Here is a 15,505-nt window from a genome sequence, read left to right as displayed (position 1 = left end):
ACTCTCTCAATGGTCACTGTCTGAAAAGCAGACAGTGAACATTGCGATGTTGGTGAGCGGGGGGCTCTTCACCGCCCATGCCAAGTGCCAGGTTTTACCCTCATAAAAAGGCTGGCAGAAAACAAGGTCGTTATTCCCAGGGCAGCGCTGCTTGTACAAGCTGGCAGTTACCTGGAAGCCTGACTTCCAGGGTTTTTATTGTGGCGGTCAGACCTCTGCAATGGCGGCGGTTCAGACCGCCACCGGGAGTGTGGTGGTCTATAGACCGCCGCATTTGTAATGACCCCCGTAGTGATGCAGCACAGTACAGTCTGATTTTAGGTGCTGCATTATAGGCATTGTACTTTATTTGGGGAATTTGTAAAATCTATTGATGTGATTAGGCATATAGCCATTTATGTTCGTTGTGAGGCCATAAATGGATAAAAGGCTGAGGGCCGAATACAGGAACATTTATGAGTAGGCCTATAATTAACACAACCTAAAAAAAATGGACAGGAAGAGTTGGGAATATATTTGATGTATTAATTATAGCCTATTCCAACTTTTGGGGAATAATACACATATTTTGGTTCTTGGTGCACCAACGTCCACCTCCGAGTAAACTTTGGGCTTTTTTCCCTTCTTAAATTCCGGTTTTGAAATGCAGTTCTTAATGGAGGGTGTAACCTTTTTTTGCACCAGAAAATGATTACATCACTTGGAATTGTGATCCATATACAAACAAGTGTTTTGCACAGGATCAAAATTGAACATGTTACATGTAATCTAGCCCTTAGAGTCTGGAATATACCCTTGGTGGAGACCTTCAACATTTTTTTTAATGTTTTATTTTATTCAAACAAGAGAACAAAAGGCATTTGGTATGCAACGTTAAAGCAGAATTCACACTATACATCATGCAGTTCCAGGGGTAAGGAGCTAGACTGTTGTTATCTGCTAAGTTTGGGCAGCATTAGAGTGCTAACGCTACAGTTTGTAATTCTGAGTGCCTGTATAGGGTGGTGAGTGGACTGCGTGATCAGCTGGGTGAGGAGTTGTATGCCTTCAGAAGCTGAAACAGGTTGGGAGGGGAAGGAGTTTCACAGCTATATATCATACTTTTGGCAACCTGCACTAAGGTGGATATTATGTGGCTTCAGAATTTAAATTATAAAGATGGCAGCGAGGGGCATGCAATCCAGGGGTATCCAGGCTTCTGGCTGTGGAGTGGGAAAGGTGTGGGGTCTCCTCTGGGAGCTAAGACTTCTACTCCTTTATTTTGTGGCATGGCATGATATGAGGGGGCCAGGGAGACATTGGGGGTAATAAAGTGTGATGGATGCTCTGTTTCATGGTGGTATAGTGTGGTCTTGGGGATGTTGGCTAAAGTGGGCGGAATCATCGCCCAGTGGTTAGAGATGGAATGATGGTGGAGGCCCTGTATCTCCTCTCTACACAAGTCCTCCTCCTCCCCCACTCCCCATTTGTTCATGGCTCCTCTACAGGCTTCTGCTTGAGGTGTGGTGGGTGGTCGCCAGTGTAAGGGGATCATTCGGACTGCCCGCAGGAGTGCAAATGCAGCAAAGCAGGATCATGCCTTGTGCATTTTCCTACACTTAGAGATGCCAAGAGCACAGGCATCCCAAGTATAGAGGTCGTATAGTTCTAGCACTACCCTCAGAGTATCGTGAATCGTGGCCCAATAAAGATGTAGCATTGGGCAGGTTCATAGCATGTCACTGAGGTCTGCCTCCGTTGTGCAGCGGGATGATATTTATTTCATCAGGCTGATGTTAGGTATGGCCTGGGTAATAGGTGAAATTTTATATAAGCAAGCGTTACGGGAGACTTTCTTGGGGTAGGACAGCACTATTTCCCATTGTCCTTGTCACTCAACTCCCTGCCGAGGTCTGCCTCCCATTGGTGTCTAAGTGGGGTTAGGGTAGTGTCTAGAGTGGTGATTATGGCCCTGTACAGCCAGTTTATGAGATGTCAGTCGTGGCCCACAGAGTTTATTGTCTGTAAGACTGGATGATGTAGCGGTTCACTGTCTACAGGTCCCCATAATGTCCGCATAGAGGTGTGTAGCTATTGGTAGGTAAGAAATTGCCCTGGTGGTATATTACCGTCTGTGGTGAGTTGGCCAAGTATGAGTAATTGACCATGTATGTATAGGTCCCCTGTTTTGTCAATGGCATTTGCTGACTACTTCGCTAAATGGCATTCTGTGTAGTGACATGGGGGCTAGGGAAGGCCCACCATTGGGATATTAGGCGTGTAACATGGTCTGTCCCAGGAGAGTTGGTGAACTCATAGCATACAGGTTTGTGCTATTGCCACTTGTAGGTGCCAGGGAGAGGTGGGTGTCAACCATGGGACTAGGTGGTTGCGCATTGTGACCATGTCCAGAGGGCCTTGCGGGCCTGTGGCCCCACCCATGTATTGGCCACTGGTGCAGCGTGATAGCCACTGTAGTTGAGCCACCAGGAAATAGGCTTCAAAACGGGGTCTCCCAATCCATCCTGCTCCTGCGGTAATTGTAACTTCGAGATAGCAACTCTGTGATGCTTCTTGCCCCAGATCAGGGTTCCCGTTAGTGCGTCAAGCTCACTGAAGAAGGCACGGGAGGGTGGACAATCGGAAGGTTGGTGAAAAAATATAACAGCCTAAGGAGGATGAGCATTTTGATAAGCACTATCCTGTCTGTGAGGGTGAGGGGGAATGACTGCCATAATGTCATCTGTGGCCTGATGTTACCTAGCGCTCTGCAGGGGTTGCCCTAATAAAATTCCTCTGGGCTCTATCGGAGATGCATGTGGCCTAGTTTAACAACATGGCATGGGGCTTCTGGGTGTATGGGGTAGACCACAGATTTGGCCCAATTGATTCGGAGGCTCGAGACAGCTGCAAATTCATCCAATGGGTGTTATAGCGGGCAAGGGGCATTTGTGTGCTGTGGTGGTACACTAGCATTTCATCAGCGCACCCGATCAGCCAATGTGATGCTCCAATGGTTGCCCTACCTTCACAGACAGATTGCTACTGACTCCATGGCCAGACCGAACTAGAGGGAGGACAGCTGGCAGGCCTGGCATGTACCCCACTGGATGGGGAATGAGGTGGGGATCAAGTGGCTCACTCATGCTAAGGAAGATGGTTCGTTGTACAGGAGACAGGTATATGCAGGTAGACGGTCTCCGACTCCCATGTGGGTCAATACCTGGAACAGGTAGTTCCATGACAGCGTGTCAAATGCCTTCTCCATGTCTAAAATGAGGGCTACAGCATGGGGGAAGGTGTGGAGTACCTGGTTCTGGATATGGAACAAGCAGTGAAGATTTTGTGAGGTATTCCGCCCTGGGCCAAAGCCACTTTGGTCCTCATGTACTAATGTGGGAACTATCTGAGAGAAGCGGCTTGCCAGGATTTTGCCTAATATTTTATAGTGTGCTCCAAATATGGCTATTAGCCGGTAGGAGCTTAAGGAGGCTGGTCTGGGCAGGGTATAAGGATTAAGGTAAGTAGGGATTCCTGGAGGTATCCAGGAAGGGTACCTAGTCGAAGAGCTTCCCCTAAGATGGCTGTCAGACTCAGAGCCCGCTTGGATGCAAAAGTGGAGTAATACTCCAGTGACAGGCCATCTAGGCCTGAGGAATTATTACGTGCCAGATCTTCGATAGCTTGGTGGACCTCTTGGTCAGTAATTGGAGCATCTAGGTCTTTCCTGGAAGCCGGGGGGATATGTGGTATGTTGATCTGTGACAGAAAATCAGCAGGAGTCTGCACAGGGGCTGTGACCTGGGCTCTGTATATATGTGCATAGTATTGTGTGAATTCTTGGAGAATCATTTCCTGTCACAGAGCATCTCTCCATACTGGGAGCTTAGCTGTGTGAACAGGGGTAATGATTGCGTCCTGCTGCATTAACCGAGTGAGTAGTTGTCCTGCCTTGTCCTCCTCTTGGTGTGTCGTGGTGGCATGTGCCATAAAGTTGAAATGTTGTAGGCGTTCCATCCGAAGAGTGAGTGTCTCTCGACCCTGAATTCGCTGTGCAGTGGTTTCTCCTTGGACCTTCCACCTGACTTATAGATGGCCACTTGCCTGGTGGGGTCTATGTGCCTTCAGTGGAGTTGCACTACTGCTTGACAAAGAATTTTGCTTCACAAGAACAATCATTGTACAATTTCTATACCTGGTAGAGCCATGTTCAGCCTTGTAGTCACAGGAAAACGAGCTGTTGCTCCTGTGGTCCCATGGTGGACAGATTGCTGGGTGAAGCGTTTCCTAAGAAACCTACTACTTCTCCCACCTTTAAATAGGGTTGGTGTGCCACAAGCTTGGTGGTACGATTTATCTGCCATTTTATGGTCATTAAATGACCCCCAAAGTCTATTGTGTGCATATTCTTACATTGTATTACTTATAATATACTTTGAGGCATAGCCATATGTTACATACTACCAATAAATAATGGGATCAGTTAGAATTTGGATCATGTCAGATTGGGAAAACTGTGCTGATTCACAAAACATTTGTCCCTGTCTGTGCTGGCTCGTGGCATTTTGATTGTGTTAATTCGCACATGTGCCCAATGAGTTGGGTTTCCTCAGTTTAGAAGTATTCACAGTGCTCAGAGGTACAGTGAAAAAAAGTAATTGGCAAGGATCACACAATGCAAAAGCTGGGAGTGATGCAAGGTATCCTGTTTTCACGTTGTGCAATTCAGCCTCTACATGGTTTTCTATTTTTCCCTTATAGATCAAAGCTTAATGCTCTGTGTTCAATACTTTGAAGCACAAAATCAGTACATTGTGGTAAATAAATCTGGGCTATGCATGTTTTGCAAGGATAACTAAAAAGGAATCCAGAGCACCCCAGCTTTGGTCAGTGGACATACATAAAAAGCTTTATTCATAGTCCTCCATTCTTTAATTAATTAATCACCCTCTCCTCACCCATCCAACTATTTGTTCATTTATTGAGCAATGCAGCCATGTCTCCAAACGCCATCCATTCATTGGATTGTTTAATAATGACAAATATGATGTACAATGTGACATTTTTGCAATTTTTTAAAAACAAATTATTTTGGGGGACAACCTCCCCAAAGCCCCTGTGCAATGATGAGGCTCGCTAGCTGCTCTTACGTGCTACATGCAGTATGAGGGCTGGTCTAACAATATTTACAGGGCCGTGTTTGGTTCTCATTCTGGCCCTGGACTTCAATATTATTTAACGTTCATACATGCTTAATATTAATAACATTAAAGTAAGTAACATTTCCAAAGCATAGAAATTAGATCATAGATATTTGAGCATGTTAGTTGTGATTCATGCATTACACTTAAATCAAACACACAGTCATAGCAATGGGTCCTGGGTCAGAAAAACAATAACTGATGGAAGAGCAATAAATGACATTGATGTCTACTGACTTGAAAATCGTCCTGATACCATATGGATCCACACATATAGATGAAGATACTGGGACTCACTACATCATTTTAAGTAGTTTGATTAGTTTTGTTCTTGGTTTGTTTATTGGTTGATACTCAAGGATATGTTATTGTGCTGAAAAATTAAAATGTAATTGTTAGCTACTCTCAACCAATAAACAAACCAAGAACAAAACTAATCAAACTACTTAAAATGATGTAGTGAGTCCAAGTATCTTCATCTATATGTGTGGATCCATATGGTATCAGCCACTAATAATGCGCTGGCCGAGAATGTCCAGAATACCAGGGAATTGTAGTGCTCATAACAGCTTTTGTCGTAGTTTCAGCAATGTTTCTCCTTCCTCTAGTCAGACTGTTTTGGCATAAAGGGATTACATTTATTTTTATCATGCAGGTCTGTTACCCAGCTGTAATAACAATCATGTTCCAATAACTTTCAGGAATTATGACACAATCTTTGGAAAAAAATTGACATTTAGTGTAAGAATCCGTTTAGATTGTAGACACTACATTTAGGGGTCACTCTTGTTAATGTAACCTGATACATTGTCCTGAGGATGGTCTTGAGTACCATTTAGATGCTAGGAGACCAAAACATCAATGCATTGACCACCACAAGTTATTTGGAATGAACTTAAAAACCCTTTTATGTGGAAAAGGATTCTGTGCGAGGTTGCTAAAATCATTGTGGTTATGTGGTCTCCAGTCTTCTAAGGGTCGAAAATTGGATTGAAGGATACATTAATAACCTTTATATCAGCATGCTGGAGCTGTATTTAGACCCTTATAATAACTTGGTTTGTTTTCCAAATAAATGTATATGCTTGTTTACATAATTAATGTCTGACTAATCTAATTAGTCAATTATCAATTAATTGAATCTATTTCAAATTGCAATTGGATTGAATGTATTTCCTACAAATCATTTAACTGTGCTATTCCTAGTAAATTATTCCTTAAGGAGTCCTTATGTTACTTAGAAACAGACCAATACACAGCATGCCTCTTTCAACAATCAAAAGGCTACAAAGAATCCAAAATTCAGGATAAAGATGACTTCTGAATGAAAATATGCTAATCCATTTTTCAATGGCCTGAAGACTGTACACTGGCTCCCAGTAGCAAAAAGACCATTTTCCTATCTACTGTGCTGCTCCCACAAAGCTATAAGGACAAAGAGCCAAAACTCATTTCGAGAAAACAAATCACATACATGCACACACACATTCACATTCAGTCACGTACGTGCACCTATTCACCACCCCCTCTGCAGACACGCACCCACACACACAGAGACCTTCTCCATCGAGGAAGACGTCCAAGAGGGAATGGGTCCTGACGGTCTTGCACCACCATGCCAGCAGGACTCCGCCACACTGTATTACGGCTTGTAATACGGTGGGCGGAGTCCCGCTGCCATGGCAGTGCTGGTGATGCAACCACCACTTTGGAGTCAGACTTTTGCCCGAAAATGAGCGGAAGTTCTCCAAGGACTCCCAATATGGCGACCAACAGACCACCAGCACTGGTGATCTGTTGGCTGCAGCGGCTTCGGCAGTCCTGGAAAAGGACCGCCGAAGTCGTAATGAGGCCCAATATTCCCAGCCGAGAGACCTATGCTCCAAACTGCCACAACACTTAGTAATTCTTGCTTGTAGACAGAAAATAATTTGTGGCACAACTTTCTCTGTTCAAGAGGCAAAACTTTGGCATTCCCTACCTATAAATACACAGAGCCAATGCGAATCACATAGATTTGAGAGGCATGGTTAAAACCTAGTTATTCCCATGTTTTCCAACAATCAACATTTTCTCATATCATATCTACAGGAAGATGCGTTCCAGGATCTCTCTGAGATAAAATGAAGTGCTACATGATGAGAATCCCTTAGCACACAGCCTTTAAAATCAGGAAGAACCACATCCTCCTAGAAACGCAACACCCATGCAGCTTTCTCAAACAAACACATAGTGGCATGATCAGTGCAAGCCCTCATGATTGTCCATTCCTCAAAATCTCAACAGGCAAACATAAACAACTCTCTATATAACCTAATATTGAAAAACAAGTACAAAGTGAAGTCATTTCAATAATGTTCAATATCTATGTATAAAAAGTGCAGACTGTACCTAAACTACAGTGAAACAGAACAACCTAAGACAGAGCAAATTATGTCACCTCACCTGACCACAGGTAAACAACTTTTCGGTCTTTCTGCTCTTTATGCTTCCTCATATTGCATCCTGCCCTAACATTACAAAAACCCTGCATGAAAATAATCTACTTTATGGCTACTGATTAGTCTCTCTCCTGCCTAGCTATTTGAATAATACTCTCTTCTATATCAGCCTCTGCATGCCTTAGTGCTTCTGAGTTTACCCTACCTTTTTATGTGCTGGACGCTTTACTTCATAATGGAGCACTTATGGTTTTACTTAGGGGTGTGTGAAATTTGTATACATTGCTTTCACTGAATTATGTGGAACTTTGGCAACATTACACAAAATTATATATAATTATGTAAAATGCAAACTGTGCATAATTCAAGTCACACAAGCTTTATTCGGTCTAATTAAACCATCAAAGCAATAACTTACAACAATAAAGCCATGATCTGTACATAATAAATATATAATAACAAAGGTTTAAATCTAATAATAAGGATAAAATAAAAGATCTGTGAATATACAAAAAGATGTTGATATAAATCTTCACATATGTCTCCCATCCTATATATGAGGAGGAATCGACAAATTTTAGCCACCTTGAACTTCCTCATCGATAATTTGATAAAAAATTAATTGCGTTTAAAACTATCATATGAACAGTAATTAGATTAAATAAGTTAAGATCAAGGTTCAATTAATAACAAATCACTATGATTTTTTAAGAAATATGTACGTATATGCCATGTGGACGCAAGGAACTTGCTGACCGCACAAGTTAGAAAGGCGGAGCAGTCTCTCAACATCAACCTTAGGGCATCTTTGAACGTTCTCAACCCCATATTCCTGCAAGCGGGACGGAGCCATTTCCGCCGAACAAGGCCATAGGCAGGGCAAATAAGCATAAAGTGCACTACAGTTTCTGCAGAACCATTACAACTTGGGCATAATTATGTAAAATGGATATCCATCATTCCATGTTATATTTTATTGTGAAATGTGTCTTTATGCCAATTGTTGGCACAGCTGCTGCTCACATTCTAAAGTTTCTGTTTGTGAATGGTGCCATTTGCATTAAATTTATTCTGTTAATGGCTCATAATTTTACAAAGTGGAATAATTTTGGCAATTTGCAAAGAAGTGAAATACAAAATTCTTGAAATTACATTAATTACGCTAGTATAATTAAAATTTCTCCCAGGCCTAGTTTTAATAACAATACTGTTGCATATTCATGTACATGTTCTTAACTCAGGTAGTCTAATATTTTGCACCTTGAAATCACTGCAAGAGGAGCTATTAATGTTGCCCCACATTCTGAAATGTGGGACATGCTGGTTACCTAGACTACATGAAAGTGTGTGGGATAACCTGTACTATTGTGAGCAAACATGGTGAGCAAGAGCTCCTTTCCCACAGGGCAGACGTGAAGTGCAGTGACCTGAAGAATCAATGATTTATAATGCCTCCTACCTAACTAGCATATTACTAGGCAATGTTGTAAGCATTTAAATGTCTTATTTATCAGGGCTTAGTAAGGCTTTTAACCTTATAACACTGATACAGTGACCCCTACAGTGGTAAGGGTTAGGATGATGAGACCAAGTGACCAAGGGGTACTGTACGTACCATTTTTCCTGTCGCAAGCGGCCCGATTCGCAGAATCGGACCGTTTGCAACAGGAAAAAAACATTTTGGTATGTACAGAGCCTATTTTGCGATTCGGTAATCCATTCACCGAATCGCAGAATGGGTTTACGATTCGCAATTAGGAAGGGACGTTCCCTTCCTAATTGTGAGTCTCAGTGTAATGTAGCATTGTTTTGTGACCGTGAATGCGGTCACAAAACAATTGCAGTTAGCACCAATTTCAAACTGGTGCTAACCCATTCGCGAACGGGAAGGGGTCCCCCTGGGACCTATTCCCCTTTGTGAATTTGCAACGAAAATATTTTTTCAGAGCAGGCAGTGGTCCCTGAAAACTGAAAATATTTTTTTTTAATTTTGTTTTTGAAATGCATCTCGTTTTCCTTGAAGGAAAACTGGCTGCATTTTAAACAAAAAAACTGCTTTATTTAAAAGCAGTCACTGATATGGTGGTCTGCTGTCTCCAGCAGGCCACCATCCCTGTGAGGGAGCCCATTCCCAATGGGGTCCCAAGTTGCGACCAACCTCATGAATATTCATGAGGTAAGTCATTTGCGACCCCATTGCGAATCGCAAACAGTGTAAAGTACACGGTTGTACATAAGGTTTTGCGACTCGCAAACGAGTCGCAAATTGCGAGTCGCAAAACTAGGGGTCATACATCTGGCCCCAAGTATCAAGTAGACTAGCCTAAGGCAATGCAAACAATCCTGAAGTAAAAAGGGCAGTTTGATTTAAAAAACAAAAAGCCAATAGCAAACTCCAACTTCTGGCTGGAACAAACAGAGATAGGACTGGGAAACTGAGAGCAGGCTCTGGCTGGAACAGTTAAGGACAGGGCTGGAATACAGGGAGTAGGAATGAGCAGTAAACAGGACTCGGAAACAGAGAGTTCAGGCTGAAACAAGGCAGGAGCAGGGCAGAGAAACAGGGAGCAGGCTCTGGAAGATACAAACAGGTACAAGGCTAAGAGATAGGGAGCAGACTCTGGCTGGAACAATCAGGAGCAGGGCAGAAAAACAGGAAAAAGGATCAAGCTGGAACAGAACAGGAACAAAACTGGAACACCATCCGATAAGGGGTCTGTAACACAAAGTAATCGAACTCCAATGCACGACAAGGATCTTGAGGAAATGGCTGCTTATAAGCAGTTCCAAGCTGGGCTGCACAGGAGAGGTCTCAGGTGTGTGTAGTTTCAAACACTTGCTAGTCCTGGAGGAGAGGATCTGGTGAAAAGGAGCAACTGGACTTCTCCCATAGAAAACAATGGGAAACAGAATCCAGGGTTTCCTGACTACCAGGCTGTGCATTGTGGGATTTGCAGTCCCAGGAAGCAAATGTAGTACTACACAAGTATACCATGATGAAAAGAGAAACAAACAGGAGTCAGCAAGGGACTCTAGATAAGTGTTCAAGGTGATTCCAAGGCTACCGAGAGTCCCCTTACAGCGCCCCCTAGAAATGGGACGACAGAGTTGTAACAAAACCCTCAAAACTGAACCTAACAATATAAGCTACATAAGCATGAAAGACCTGCTTACAAACAATAAGGTTCTCAAGAATTATTCAACCATATTCTAGGAAGATTCCAGCCTCAGGCTCTTGGGCGATGAGTTCCAAAGCTGAGATGCAAAGCTAGAGAAGGACTGAACACCATAAATAGATCATAGCACTTTTGAAGGCTACAAGAAGGTGTTGGCCTTAAAATCCTATTGTGCATGTGTTGGGCAAGGCAGGATAAACTAAGCAGCCAGAATTCCTGAACTTTTCTATCTGTACAATAGCCATTGCATTTAAATAACTTTTAAGGAAATTCAGCACAGATACAATATGCTAAAGCCTAATCATGTACAAGTCTGAAGAGCAGCAGCATTTTGAGCAAATTAAAGATGATGAAATAACATTTTAAGTTTACACATATTGTGTTAGCTGGTCCATTCCAGAATTTAAGATTAAATACAAATGTTACCAAATGGAATACCTAGATGTGCCCCAAAGAAGGGAAGGTTATTTTTGAGGATCTCTGTACGACTAAATAAAAAATAGACACTTTAGACCCCTGTGAATTAAATGCCAAATTGGAATTAATTCAGATAGACAGTTGCAAACATCTTTATACAGGAACAGGTAGAGGCTCTATTACTTCTAGCCAGGATATGCTGTTGTGAGAAGTAATATCTGGGGAGATAAACAAGAATCTCTATCTTTATGTTCAGTTTCAGAACATTGTGGGACATCCAGTAATGTGTTAAAGCCAATCCAGTCTTCCAGCATTCAAGCATTCTGACTGGTTGAATCTTTACAGGCCAAGTAGTCTAAGCCAAGGATGAAACTGAGGCCCATATTTATACTTTTTTAGTGCTGCGTTTGTGTCATTTTGTGACACAAAAGCTGAACAAACTTACATAATTCAATTATATTTTGCTAGTTTGCGCCGCTTTTGCATCAAAAAATTATGTAAATGTGGCGCTAAGAAAGTATAAATATGGGCCTGAGTTCATCCTCATACATATAAAATTGGACACCTACCTGGCGGTGTAGCAGAAAAAGAGAATGCATGTACAGACTTAACAGAAACAGGAATAGAATTTGTTCAGTATAGCCAGGTTATTGATTTGTGTCTAATGAAAGCAGTTGGCAATGCCACCACCTGATTCCATAACACAAAGAAAAGAATTGTTTAAATTTTACATCACGCCATTGATTTCTGCTTTGTGTCTTGTTTGGAATGTTGTTAATGTGTTGAAGGCTATAAAAAGATCTGCTAATAAACACTTCTGACATCGACCAGCAATCATAGATGGTCCAGTACATACGGTACCACCAACCTAATACTTTGGCCATTTGCCAATTTGGTAGGAGTCCATAACCTCATACCTTTGCAAGTGGCTAAAAGCCAATTTTACAGTACTATTTTTAGATCATGCAGTGAGGAAATGGGACAAGAACTGTACAGGTCCTCAAGACTTACTGATTTCTTCTTTAGCAGAGATTTAATTCCAGACAGTTCAGACCAAAATAGCAAGCAAGAGAGCTGTTAGAAAGTGGAGAAAAGTAATTTAAAAAAATGAGATGGCACAATTTCATAAAACTGGAAGGACAAAAGCCCTCAATGGAGGTAGAAGAATGGCTTTCTACAAGCAATAAGTTAACTGAACATCTCTTATTGGCATGAAAATATCTAGCCAGGAGTCAGGGCAAACAAGAGTTAAGTCAATATTCCATTGGTCTAGTTGTGAAATAAAATACTTTCTGAGGAAATATTTTCTTGAATATATGTGTTTTCCTCAAAGAAGAAATATGAAAGAGATGCTGTGAGGGCTGGACGGTAAATTACAGATTTGTTATTGTATAAAATATTTTGAAATAATTATTGTTACATTTGCTGGTGTTATCAAGTGCCATATAAGCGTTCATTTCCCCCCTGATATAAGCTCTTTTATTTTATTTTTGCAGGATTTATTGCTAGTTTGAAATAGGCCTCTGAGAAATGTGAATTATGCCGGAGTAATCAGAGTAATTTCAGTAAATATGCATAACTCTTGTGTTGCTAAATTATCAAAATTACACAATTATGCTATCTTGAGTAATACAGAGTAATTTGGGGGAAACCATCCCACCACAGGAGCACAGGAATAATGAGCTAAGAGAGAGCAGGGGCTGCTGGTTACTCCTGTCCATGTCCTGTAGCGTTGAATGTTATTTTCCTAGGGCAAAACTTATCCTCAAGCCCAATTTAGAAGCAAGGGTGCATTTTGAACTAAGACAATATTGCTAAATGCTTTTCTACGCTTCTCACACAATTACTTATAATTGAGAGTAATTTTGCTGCAATTATTAGTAGTTGCACTAGAGAGAATTATGTCACTTATGCCCAACCCTCAAATCCATGATCTCAGTTGTAAACCAGCTGTTGCTTCTTGATCTTTTACTTGAAACACATTCCTTCTTTGAGACCGGCAGCCTCTCAAATAAGTTATTAGCAAGGGGAAACAAAGTTGAGATTAGAAAAGTCCTTTCTGACTGCTGAAGCTACATTTTCAAGGTCAAAGCTTTTTCTTACCGAATGATTGACCAACAGCCTCATTGATATTCATTTTTCTTGAATTACAATGTAAAAATGTTCCTGGAACAATCTGTCAAGGTGGATAGGATTGGCTTCCTAACTGTAATTTTGTGGCTAGAGGTTAGAATCAGGTCAAGGAGATGTACAGCTTGGCAGGGAGACTTGGAATTGAGTAGTTTCACAGTAAGAATAGATAAGTCATTTCAAACAAGACAGGTGGCTAACTTTGTAGCCATAGGTTAATGTTACCAGTTTCAAGTTTGCTACACTTGGATGGCAGAAGAGGCATGTAAGACATGGGACAAGGCTAATGTTTGGCTGCTGATTACTAGGTAAAAGAGGTACCATGGGAAAGGGGAGAATGGCTCCTTCAAAATGGTACAGCTTTTTAGTGGATCCTTCCTTGGGGATTTCTTCAGGAGTGCAGTTCCCAAGCAGGGACCCACCGCCTAACTATGAGGGAAGGTTTGAAGTGAGGGCACAGGCCCTAAGGCATGGCCGAGATAGCCCCCTAAAAATGTGGGTAGTCAGTTGTTATTCTGTCTTTATTCCCCCTGCGAAGGATGATTGAGGGCTGGGGGCGTTTAAACCGATGCCAGGGTGTTTTTTTCAAAATAAAAAGAATGGGGTGGGAGCCGTACTTCCACCGCTAAATGCCTAAAAAAAAAGAGTGTGTACTCAGGGGCATAAAAAAACTAGAGGCTAGGGCTTATTTTTCAAAAGATAGCATTGAGCTTTACCCACACCCTTAAAGGCCTCAACTCTCTTTTTGCCCCCTTGGGGAGTAATTAGGAGATTTATCAACAAACTCCTTCTCTGAGGAGGCAGAAAGGCCACTAAACACTAAGGATATACCCTAATCTGCTCCCACAGGGACACAAATGTTTCTGGATAGTTTTCCCACAGAATTAGTTTTTTGTAATAAGAAAATGGGGTGCAGGTGGCCCATCCTTAAATCAGGCCACACCCATAAAACCCTGATAGTCTTTTTGCCCTACCCATGATGGCCAACAGCCTAAGTACTGCAGCTATCTCTATAGTAAGTGTGAGAAAATTTAGAATCTTTTGGGTGTGATTTTGATTCAGATGGCATCAAGACGGTCGGGAGCCTGGGTCTGAGGTCTGCAATGCAATGCAAGGAGGGGAAGCCTTGCACCAAATCTGACTCACTTTCTCATTGTAAGAAATGTAAGAAAATATAGTGAGAAACCTGCAAGTCACACCACACTAGACTCCTGTGAGTGTTTACTTTTAGGAAATGTTCAGAGTTGGTATACTTTCATGGATTCTGGCCAAACCAGTGAACAAGTAGTGAAGCTAGCCACATTGAAAAAATATGTAAAATTTAGAGAAAAAAATAGATGTTTTCCTGCTGCATTTTGGACCCTCTCCTGTTGTAAGGGTGTCTCACCACATACGTGAGGCAACTTTTTCATCAGAGGTATTGTGGAAACACTACGTGGTAGGAATTTTGTGGCTTCCTGTGGATTCCAGAAATGTGAGAAACATCTATGAATTTTGTCAAAGTTTTATATCCATGGGGCGTTCTGGCTAAGACCACTTAGTGGAATCCATTAACGTCACTCCATTCTGGGCTCCCTTGAAAGTCTAGTTTTCAGAAATGTCTGGGGTTGGTCACCTTTTCTGGCTACCAGCTGAGTCCAAGCACAAATACCCTAGCTACCCACATAGCCAACATGCATGATTTTGAAAAGAATATATTTGATGTTTCCTTGTTCTGTTTTCAGACCTTTCCTATTGTGGGTGATAGTCCCACCTACAGAAGTGCAGCTCTGTTTTTGCCAGGAGAAGAAAGGAAACACAGAACAGCAAGACATTTGACCCCCTCTTCATTTTTGGCTTCCCAATCTAAACGTGTCAAAGAAAGGCACATTTTACAAACTGCCCTTGAATCACCTGATATTGTGGAAAGCTTCCAAATTCATAGTTGTACAATAGCTACTATTCCTAAAATCACTATCCAAGGCACATATAAATAAAATGCATAGATTTCATTCATATGCATTTTTATTAAATTACATTTTGCCACATGAATTGTTGCTTTGGCCCTACACAATGAAAAATCATTATGAGCTGCAGCTCTTTTGATGGCTCTGGGCATTGTATTGCAGGTTTCTAGACAACCAACAAAAATTATATATCCATGCAGTCAAAGGCCTTTGAC

General features: G+C 41.7%; 1 protein-coding gene across 13 annotated transcripts in view; it reads left to right on the top strand.

Annotated features, from left to right (window-relative positions):
• SLC4A10 (solute carrier family 4 member 10) overlaps positions 1–15,505 on the top strand; it is a 1,044,586-nt gene that overhangs the window by 700,051 nt on the left and 329,030 nt on the right. The window lies entirely within an intron of this gene.

The sequence above is a fragment of the Pleurodeles waltl genome, chromosome 3_1, assembly GCF_031143425.1.
Source record: "Pleurodeles waltl isolate 20211129_DDA chromosome 3_1, aPleWal1.hap1.20221129, whole genome shotgun sequence".
NCBI lineage: Eukaryota > Metazoa > Chordata > Amphibia > Caudata > Salamandridae > Pleurodeles > Pleurodeles waltl.
The sequence above is the reverse complement of the archived record's forward strand: the minus strand, read 5'-3'. Positions and strand labels throughout refer to the sequence as shown.